The sequence below is a fragment of the Tachyglossus aculeatus genome, chromosome 3 (assembly GCF_015852505.1).
Source record: "Tachyglossus aculeatus isolate mTacAcu1 chromosome 3, mTacAcu1.pri, whole genome shotgun sequence".
NCBI lineage: Eukaryota > Metazoa > Chordata > Mammalia > Monotremata > Tachyglossidae > Tachyglossus > Tachyglossus aculeatus.
The window spans coordinates 93,348,803-93,359,506 of record NC_052068.1 but is presented as its reverse complement, the minus strand read 5'-3'; the positions used below and the strand labels follow the sequence as shown (position 1 = coordinate 93,359,506).

The following is a 10,704-nucleotide window of genomic DNA, read 5'->3' as shown; positions in this document are numbered from 1 at the left end:
GCACATTGTAAGCGCTTAATAAATGCCATCATCATTATTATTATTATTATTATTACTCCCTGTCCCACATGGGAGTTGCAGTCTAAGTAGGAGGGAGTAATAATAACAATAATGATAATAATAATATTAATGGTATTTGATAAGCACTTACTATGTTCCAAGCACTGTTCTACGCATCCTTGGGTAGATACAAGATAATCAGGTTGGACACTGTCCGTGTCCCACATGGGGCTCATAGTCTTAATCCCCATTTTACAGATAAGGTAACAGGCATTGAGAACTTAAATGAATTGTGTTAGTTCACACAAAAGAGAAGTGGCAGAGACAGTATCAGAACCCACATCCTCTGACTTCCAAGCCTGTGGATTTAATGTTCATTTTACAGATAAGGACACTGAGGCACAGAGGAGTTAAGTGATTTGCCCTAGGTCACAAAGCAGACATGTGCAAGAGCCACAGTCAGAGCCCAGGTCCACTGACCCCCAGGCTTGTGTTCTTTCCACTAGGCCAGAAAAGCTGTTGTGAGACTTTTGGTGTAGGTCTAGAAGCAAAATTACTAGCAGAGGCAGTAGATACTCTAAAATCATTCCCTCGGCAATATTGAGATTGTGAGATTTTGGTTCTGGAAGCTGATTTGTATCCAAATTCACCATTTCTAATAATAATAATAATAATGATAGTACTTGCGGTACTTGTTAAGCACTTACTATGTGTCAAGTACTGCTCTAAGTGCTGAGATACATACCAGTTAATCAGGTTGGACAAAATCCCTGTCACAAATGGGGCTCACACTCTTAATGTCCATTTTGCTGCATGGTTGACCTCTACATTTCCTCACCTCCCAGAGTGTCAGCTAACTTTACTGCCAACTCCTGGCCTCCTGAAACACTTTATGTCCCTCTCATAGGTGAGAGCACATAATGTTCCAGCCTGCCAAAGAGGTCAATTTACAAATATAAAGACCATCCCCAAGTTTGGGGTTTAAAAGTCCTTAGTTACTTTCAACCCTGGATTGTTCAAGTGCAGAAAATGTACTTAGCTGATTTCAGCTTTAAGTATAATGTAAACATTAACTAATTAATTTTCCTAACACCTCTCTGCTGCTGAGATTGTTATTCTCCCTTTCAGTCAGCCTAAGTAACTGGTACAAGAGGAAGAAATGATTTTACCATTAGTGTCAGAATTAAAATGCCAGTCTCCTGACTGATCAGGTCTGTCCTACTTCTTGTCGTGATGCAAGATGAAATATGTGAACAATTGCAAAATGTTAAAGTCTATCTAGGAATCTCTAAATTTCTTCCACTAATCCCTGCTCCTACTCTTCACATCTCCTGAGCAAAACTCCTACACAATACTTGCCATTGACACGCATAATGGTTTTTAGTCTGGGACAACCTATTCTTTTACTTGGGCTAAGCCTTGTCCTCCCCTATTTGAAAGTTCTTCTACAAAAAGAACAGCATGATCTAGTGAAAAAACATCATTCTGGGAGTCAGAGGACATGGGTTTTAATTCTGGTTCTCCCACTTAGTTGCTGTGTGTGCTCTTGGGCAAATCTATTAACATTTCTGGGCTTCATTTTCCTCATCTGTAAAAAGAAAAGGTACCTGTTCTTCTGCCTATGTAGACAGTGAACCCCATGTGGGATAGGGACTGAGTGCTACCCAATTAATCAGGATCTACCCCAGCACTTCATACAATGCTTGGTACATAATAAGTGCTTAACAAATAACTTTATCATTATTATTATCATCATGATCATAGTGAATATCATTTGTAACAGCCAAGGCTGTTCATGGGATTATGCAGCTTCACCAGACTTCCACCTCTGGGAATATATGGAAGACAGGATACCAGCAATTACTTGACTGTGAAATCACAATTCACAGTCCAATAATTTGGAAAAGGCAAGAAAAGGTACATAATCCAGAATGCAAGGGAGTTAGTTTGCTTACATCCCCCAGCAGTCACTTTGTCCTTCTAGGAGGAGTTTTGCTCCCCTACCAGTAGTGAATTATCCTCCAGCACTTAGCATAGTGCCCGGCACATAGTAAGCATTTAACAAATATCATTTTTAAAAAATCCTCAGGATGACTCTGGGGGAACCTATAGTTTTGCTGTGTGCTGTTGGCTCTTTGCAAGTAGCTGCTACCCTGTTTCCTGCTCTGTTCTGGTCTCCATGTTTTCCAAGTTTTAGTTTTCCATGAGGTGAGGCCTTTTTCTCTCTCTTTAACCTAAATCTAAAGTAAGAAGACTAGGGTGATCCGCTTTGGATTATTTCAGTCTAAAGACCTTTGCCACCTAAGCTAAAGATAGAATTCAGAGGGGGGCAAAAGTCTTTGACCATGGTAAAGAGCTTTCTGCATTTCTATGATAAATCTCTGGGTTTATAGTGGCAAAACCTCTGCCTTTAAAGTTCTCTGCTGATATTCCTTCCATGATGTTGATTAGGCACTGACTGGTCTTTGCTCTGCTTGAGAGGTTAATTCATCCATCGTGACCAAGGCCTTTACAGAATTAACAAGAGGAATTTGGAAGGATTTTCTAAACCTTTCTTTTCTGAATATAGGATAGTCACTATTCTAGTTTTGTTTTTGTTTTGTTTTGTTTTTAGTTCTAGTTTGGTGTTACACAGGTAAGTAATCCTTGTTTCCTGGACCAAGGACCTCTAGGCATTTCTGAAGAAGGTATGCTGACCAACAGAGTAGAGCCATCACGGCACAGATGAAGCTGCTGAAAGTAAGACTGTGCTCATGAATGTGAATGGCACTGAGAGGTAATATCTTCCATGCGTAAACCCTGTGTCCAGGAAAATACACTTGCACCATTAGTCACTGAAAGGACAATAGTACTTATTATAGTCCTCGTTTTTTAATTACACTTGTTTAGCGCTTACTATGTGCCAAGAACTGTATTAAACTCAAGTAGGTATAAGATAATCAGGTTGGTTGAAGTCCATATCCCATGTGGAGGTCACAGTCTTAATCCCCCTTTTACAGATAAAGTAAATGAGGCACAGAGAACGTAAGTGACTTGTCCAAGGTCACACAGCAGACAAGTGGCAGTCAGAATTAGAACCCAGAACCTCTGCCTCCCAAGCCCCTGGTCTTTCCAGTAGGCCATACTCTTCTTACAAGTTAATAGAGATGATCAGTTATATACTGATGAATAAACAATAGCTTAAAATAAGAGATCAGCTATAAAAGATAGTACAGTGTACATGAGTGGCATTGATTGAGTGCTTACTTTGTAAGAAGCACTATACAAAGATCTTGGAAGTGAACAATACAGTAGACATGACCTCTACCCTCAAGGACCTTATCACGCTCCTCTGCTGCTAACCTCCACACTGTGCCTCGTTCTCACCTGTCCTGCTGTCGACCCCTGGCCCACGTCCTACCTCTGGCCTGGTTTGCCTTCCCTCCTCACATCCGCCAAACTAGCTCTCTTCCCCCCTTCAAAGCCCTACTGAGGGCTCACCTCCTCCAGGAGGCCTTCCCAGACTGAGCCCCCCTTTCCTCCTCATTTCTCCATCGCCCCTATTCCCTCCTTCTGCTCTACCACCTTCCCTGCCCCACATCACTTGTGTATATTTGTACATATTTATTATTCTTTTCTTAATGATGTGTATATATCTATAATTCTATTTATCTATTTTGATGCTATTGATGCCTGTCTACTTGTTTTGTTTTGTTGTCTGTCTTCCCCTTCTAGATAGTGAGCTCATTGTTAGGTAGGGATTGTCTCAATGTGTTGCCGAATTGTACTTTCCAGGTGCTTAGTACAGTGCTCTGCACACAAGAAGTACTCAATAAATACAATTGAATCAATGAATCTAGTGGTGGGAGTCAAACTTGCCTCATCTTCAACCCTGCAAAATCATGTCTCACCCAGGAGACTTTCTTTAATGAATTTCTCCTCTTTCCCAGATTTTCCTCCAACTACCACCCCACTACATTGCACTAACCATGCTCTCGAGTATTCAAAAGCACTTACAATACTTTTGTAAATACCCTGCTGCTCAAGCACTCATTGTTCTAAATATCCACTTTCCTTTTTGGTATCTGTAAATTATTTTAAGACCTGCCTCCCCGCCTACACTAGGTTATAAGCTTCTCAAGAGCAGAGACTGAAACTGTTAATTCTACTGTGCTTCTCCCCACTGCTGCTCAGTGAGAAGCAGCATGGCTTAGTGGAAAGAGCCTGGGCTTGGGAGCCAGAGGTCATGGGTTCTAATCCTGACTCTGCCACTTGTCTGCTGTGTGACCTTGTGTAAGTCACTTACCTTCTCTGTGCCTCAGTTACCTCATCTGTAAAATGGGGATGAAGACTGTGAACCCCACATGGGACAACCTGATTACCTTGTATCTACCCCAGCACTTAGAACAGTGCTTGGCACATAGTAAGCACTTAACAAATACCAACATTATTATTTATTATTATTTCAAAAAGTATTCACTCAATAAATGAAATTGCTTGATTTATTGGAAGAAGCCTGATCGTATGCTCTTCTTTGGATTTCTCAGTGGTGGAAAGTGTTTTCAGTGAGGTAATTGAACTATTGTCCCTTTCCTTATAAGTATTCACCATCTGTTGTGAGGCTGTAGCTATCTTTTATTATTGTTAATTATTTATTATTGTCAAGCTGTCTTTTGAGGTGCTAGGGTAGGAATGTATATGGAGCCTGTCCAATCCTGAACTAAAGTTCTAGAAAATAAATTTAAGCCTGCTCTGATCTCTCTATGAGGGAGAATCAGCAGATCTTTCAACATCATATTAGAAATCTGAGCAATGCCAGGTACTGAGTGCTTACTATGTGCAGAGCACTGTTCAACTCAAACATCAAGGTTCCAGAAAAGATGACCTGTTACATTTTTCCTGGACAAAGGGTTTAGGCATGGAGGACATTACCTCTCAGTGCCACTCACATTCACAAGCACAGTCTTACTTTCAGCAGCTTCATCTGTGCCGTGACGGCTCTACTCTGTTGGTCAGCATACCTTCTTCAGAAATGCCTAGAGGTCCTTGTTTTAGTTCCAGTCAGTGTATCGCTGTATTGTCCTACTGCTTTTTCTGTCCACTTTGTCAGCTTAGTTCCATGACACTGATTTCCCTAAACACTGCCATTGTGAGGGCTGTAAAGATATTTAATATATATGATTCATGTATTCTGTATTTAGTTTCAAGTAGGTTTTTGATCTCAGAGTCAGTCCCTTCAAACCAGACCTAGTAATAACAATAATAATCCCAATGATAGCAATAGTAACATTTGGTGAACACTATTTGCCAAGCACCCTCTTAGGATCACACCTGGAGAGTTTCTAGTACTCTACCTGTCTTGGCTACATGAAGTAGAGTCAAGCAAAGACATACCCATTCCATTCCTAGCTTGGGCAGTGGCTAGCGAGTGGAAAGCAATCTGCTACAAGACAAAACTCACTTGTGCTGGACAGTAGTGGCTTGGGAGAGAGGTGAGTGTGGAGATTTAAGTTTACCATATGGACGAAGGCAATACTTCCGTATTTTTACTAAGGAAACTCTATGGCTACACTATCAGAATGATTGCAGATGGAAGTGGGGTATTCTAGGAGAGATGTTTCCATGGAGTTGCTATGGGTCAGAGATGACTCGACAGCAAAAGACATTTGCCAAGCATTGTAGAAAGCACTGGGGTAGAATAAATGCCATCTGATAAGACGGTCCCTATCCATCACGGGAATCACAGTTCTAGTTATTTTATTCCTCATAAAGCTGCTTCTTGGGTGCCTTCCTGTTGTTCATTCTCTTCACTTTTCCTACCCAGTGAAGCTAGGATGCTGTGAGCAGGACATCAGTGCTGGTGCGCTTCCTGCGTTCTTGGACCTTGTTTTGATATTATTCTGTCATTTAGTTTGGTTCACAGATTACAGTGACAAAACTGCTCTCCAGGTGTTGGATCCAGCACTTAGAACAGTGCTTTGCACATAGTAAGTGCTTAACAAATGTCATTATTATTATTAGGTGTTTTCTGAAGTCATCACCCAGTGGGTTATGGTTTAGTCCTGCTCCCTCTTCAGCAAATGAGCAGTTGGCATCCCTCAGGAATCCATTCCACAGTATAACAATACTCATTTCCAGGAAACACTTCCTCTTCTTTCTCAAAAGTCATCACATCCCTCCCTAAGCATTTTGGATCTTTTTTGGGGTGATGCAAAAGAACCGATTAGGATTCAAGAATTTAATAGAGGAGTATGTTCCCTGGGGCAGTTTGGTAAATGCCTGTTGATTGACTGACCATAATGGATACTTATTATTTACTCTTCTCTCAACCTTCTCTTCCTACATGCCATGAATGAACAAGTTTTGCTTTGCTATCTCATGTTTTACCCCACTTTTTTGTTCCAAACCCTAAGGTCTACAAAGGAATGTTAGGTCTAATTTTTTCCCCAAAATAAGTCCGTCCTCTTCTTGTAGATCTCTGATAAGCATTAAGTTTTTCACCCTTAAATCAATTTAGCCTTAAGCTCAATTTTCCTCAGTTGACTGCTCATCTTGATAAACTCCTCAGGGCTAGGTCCCTGGAGGGCTTTGTTAAACCTAATTTTATTAAAACTTAGGATATGAAAACCTTGTTTGCATAATTATCTACATTAAATATTTCTATCTTTTTCTTTAGAGACTTCTCTGATAATCTCTCCATTTTTTTTTCCTTGCCTTGACTGGATATTCAGAGCTTCAGATTTGCCTTGCAGGCTGGAATTAGAAACAAAGGCAACAGAATTAAGATGCAGAAGGGGGGGAAAAAGGTAATTAAATGTAACTTCTGATGAACTTCTTTCTTTTGGCCTCTTGCTTTCAGAAATCATGTCACCATGGGATGTGATCTCATTAGTTACTGTGAGGCGAGCAGGCAAGCAAATCAGACTCAAGAAGTATTTTAGAAGTATTCAGTGCTCTGCAAACAGTGATGCTAAACTCCATGATTTCACCTGTCCCTCTGAGTCAGCTCCGACCCATGGCTAAGGATGGGATCCCACAAACTCTCTAATTTCAGATAAAAGGCAAGACCTCTGGCTGGATTACTTCAAGCATTAACTTTCCCACGGTTGTTTCTTCAGTCAAGTGTGTTTTGAAATTGTATTTCTTAAATTATATTCCAGATCAAATGTGAGTTGGATATCCTTTATGTAGGTTTCCCTTCAAGTGGAAATAGAATGTGACATTTTCCTTCACTTCACCCACTGAGCCATTAGCTATATGTGCCCAGGGACAGACTACTATTAAGCACCAAGATAAAACAAGGAGGAATTGCTGGGAAAGGCAAGACTGATGGCAAGGGAATCAAGTGACATCATTCTTACCTCAGAGCCTTCTTTCAAAACCATAATATCATCATTTCAGTCTGAATGACCAATTGCATCTAAGATTTTTTCTCCCTGCACCACACCAAGTCCTGCCTTGTGCTCTTATGCATTTGTTTATCAATTAATCAATACTACTGATTGACAGATTAGAGCTCCTTGTGAAACTGCTTCAGTTGGCCTTCAGATCAAATAAACTGAACTTGTCATCTTTCCACCTAATTCCTCTCCTCCATAACACTGGCAACACCATCATCATCCCTAATTCTGAAACCTCCAACTTTGGTATTATCTTTGATTCCTTGCTCACTTTCAACCCCACATTAATTTTTTTTCTAAATTCTGTCACACTTTCCTTCACATTTCCTAGTCCACTCTCTCTTCTCTAGCTAAATGGCCACCACCCTGGCCCAAGCATTCATTGTATCGTAGTTTAGCTACTACATTAAACTCCTTATTACCCTCCCTGATTCCAGTCTCTCCCCTCTCCAGTCCACACTTCACTCTACTGTGCTATTCTTCACATTTCTCCACTCTTCAATATACACTGATGGTGACTCATTCATCTTCTCATCAAAAATAATCTCCTGCATTTAGTTTTAAGGCATTCCGTCAAGTTGCTCCCTCCTATCCTCTCTCCTCTCCCAATACACCTCAGATAGATACTTTGCTTGTTCCCAGCTAGCATACTCTCTTTAGTCTCTTTCTCAACACTCCTCTCTCTCATCCTGTGCTCTTGATCTTCCTCCTACCTGAAACTTCCTTCCCCTTCAAATTCACCAGACCGCAGCTTTCCTGATCTTCAAACCCTCCTAAAATCCCTCCTCTTCCAGGAGGCTTTCTCCAATTATTTTTCTTCTCCATGGGTGGTATCCTCCAAACTATCATTTCAGGATATTTACATCACTTTAGCATATTTATACTTATAACTTCTCACTGCATTTTGTACATTTTTATATACTCTATTTTTGCATGTCTACCTCTATTTGTAACTTACTGTATGTCTCCCTTCCCCATTAAATTGTAAAGTTTGCATGGGCAGGAATAGTTTCTTTGTATTATCCTAAGCACTTGTGTATCCTGTGCACAGTAGGTGTTAAATAAATACTTTTGATTGATTGCTATTTCATCTACATTTCTCCATATGTCCACTGGCTGAATCTCTGCACATTATATAATTGTTTATCTATTAGCTAGCCCACACATATTTGCAGAAATAGCACACGTCTTATGGGTCAAAGTGAAAGATAAAAAATAACAGGCACACCAAAATAGTGGCTATGTAGATTTTGGTAAATCTAACATGAGACAGAAGACATTTTAGGGAAGTTGCATTTGTACTAACAGAATTAATAATATAATCTGGTTACCAGATTATGATGGGAGATTTACTATCTATTATTGCAATTAAGCTAAAAAGTCTGAAGAGTACTTGCTTGAGATCTTACAAACAAGGTCTGTAAGATTGTGTTTTGACGGATGATTTCTAATTGGACCAGGGGCCTGCCTGAGTGGCATTTTCTGACTGCCGCATTGCCAGCTTTCTGCTTCCTCTCATTCATTCATTCAATCGTATTTATTGAGCACTTACTGTGTGCGGAGCACTGTACTAAGCGCTTGGGAAGTACAAGTTGGCAACATATAGAGATGGTCCCTATCCAACAGCAGGCTCACAGTCTAGAAGACCATCCCACCCATCCCTGCTGAGCTTCCCTTCAACTGGATTCTGGGGATTGCCCATCATGGCCTCCCATGAGGGATACTCAGTGGGATGAGGGCAGGGTAAAGTTCAGCAATGTGGAAAGTTTTCAAATGCAGTTTGCCAATCAGGAAGACACACTAATATCACTTTTTCTGGGGCAGCCCAATATGTGTGTGTGTGTATATTGGTGGGGTGTGTTTTGTGTGTGTATAAAGTCCCCACTGGACATATGAGGAAAATGCCTAAAGGCAAATACTATGATACTCATTTAGGATTCAGTATAGTTTGGTTGATTTCACCTTTCAGTGGGGACTAAGGCCACTTATACCAGCAGACATGGAAATGAGCTTTTTATTATAAGCTAATTATTATTCACTTTTTATCAGATAGATCAATTTGCAAGACACTTTTGTAAAATTCAAGAACTGCTGTATGAATTTGTCAAAACAAAGCTTTCTGAAGAGGGTCATTACCAAATCCCTATTATAAATCATTCCCTCCATCTCCGGGTTTGTGATTATTCTGTCCACGTTTAGGGTTTTCAGAAGACTTTAGGTCACTCACAACTTTTTCCTAAAGACTATGTCAGCCCTAGGGACCCATCTGTGGTTGAAGACAATAGATTCAGTAGGTCTTCATGCCCATCCTCACCAAGCAGAAACACTTTACCATTTCCTTTAAAGCATTTAATCAGCTCTCCCCATCCTACCTACCCCTGCTCCTCTCCCACTACAACTCAGTCAGCACATTTAGCTCCTCTAAGACCAATTTACTTCCATCCCTCAATCTCAATTTGTCTTGTTTTCTTTCTCCTACATTCCCAATATAGAAAGAAGGAGAAATGGTGGGAAGTTTAAGGGAGGAGAGACTGTTATGCAAAATCTAAAGGCAGGAGTCAGAATGGGATCTGAAGAGCTCCCAGATGGGACATGGCAGACCTCCTGCTAAAAGGGCAGTGGCAGGGAGAAAGAAACAGTTTGTGATTAAGAGTCTCTGGGATAGAACCTCTGGCCTTCCCAGGCCCCTCTGCAGAGCATCCTCATGCTGAAGAGTAAGATAAAGCTGGAGAGGACTCTGGACAGCAGGAAGTTGAAGTGCTCCTTCTGGTGAGGTTGGTGGAGCCTCTGGCTGCAGTGAGGAGAGGGATGGAGAGGTTCATTCTTCCTTACCCACCCAGGAAGGCTTCAGACCTTCATATCATCCTAGTTCTGGAAAGGGAAACAGCTGACTTCACTGTCTGAAATGAGTAGAATCCTTGTCAGAAGAGCTCCAAACATGTTGTAACCACCACATCTTTTAATAGTTGTCTTTGGTATTAAAGGATAATGCTATGACAGAAGCAGTTCAGCTCACTGATATTCTATTGGATGACTGGTAGAGGAATTGGGATACCATCCCATTGATAGAGCTAGAAGAGTGCAACAATGGAGCAGCAATACATTAACCTACTGAATAGCCAAGTGATCATGCTGGTAACCACAGTGCACTCCATCACCTCAAGGTCATGAGAATGACTCTTGTGCCTTATTCTCACCCATTCGTTCCTCCCCAGTGCTTAGTACCATATTTTGCACACACTGTAAATGTGCACTATCTTTTGCACATATTTTGCACTATCTGTAATAAGTGCTTTATTACAGACAGGGGAAATCCACAGAGCAT

General features: G+C 40.8%; 1 non-coding gene across 1 annotated transcript; it reads left to right on the top strand.

Moving 5' to 3' along the window:
• Nucleotides 1-5,292: 5,292 nt before the first annotated feature.
• Nucleotides 5,293-5,430, top strand: LOC119926293. The gene has a single exon (XR_005450181.1). It is a non-coding gene; the product is annotated as a small nucleolar RNA SNORA7 (small nucleolar RNA).
• Nucleotides 5,431-10,704: the final 5,274 nt, after the last annotated feature.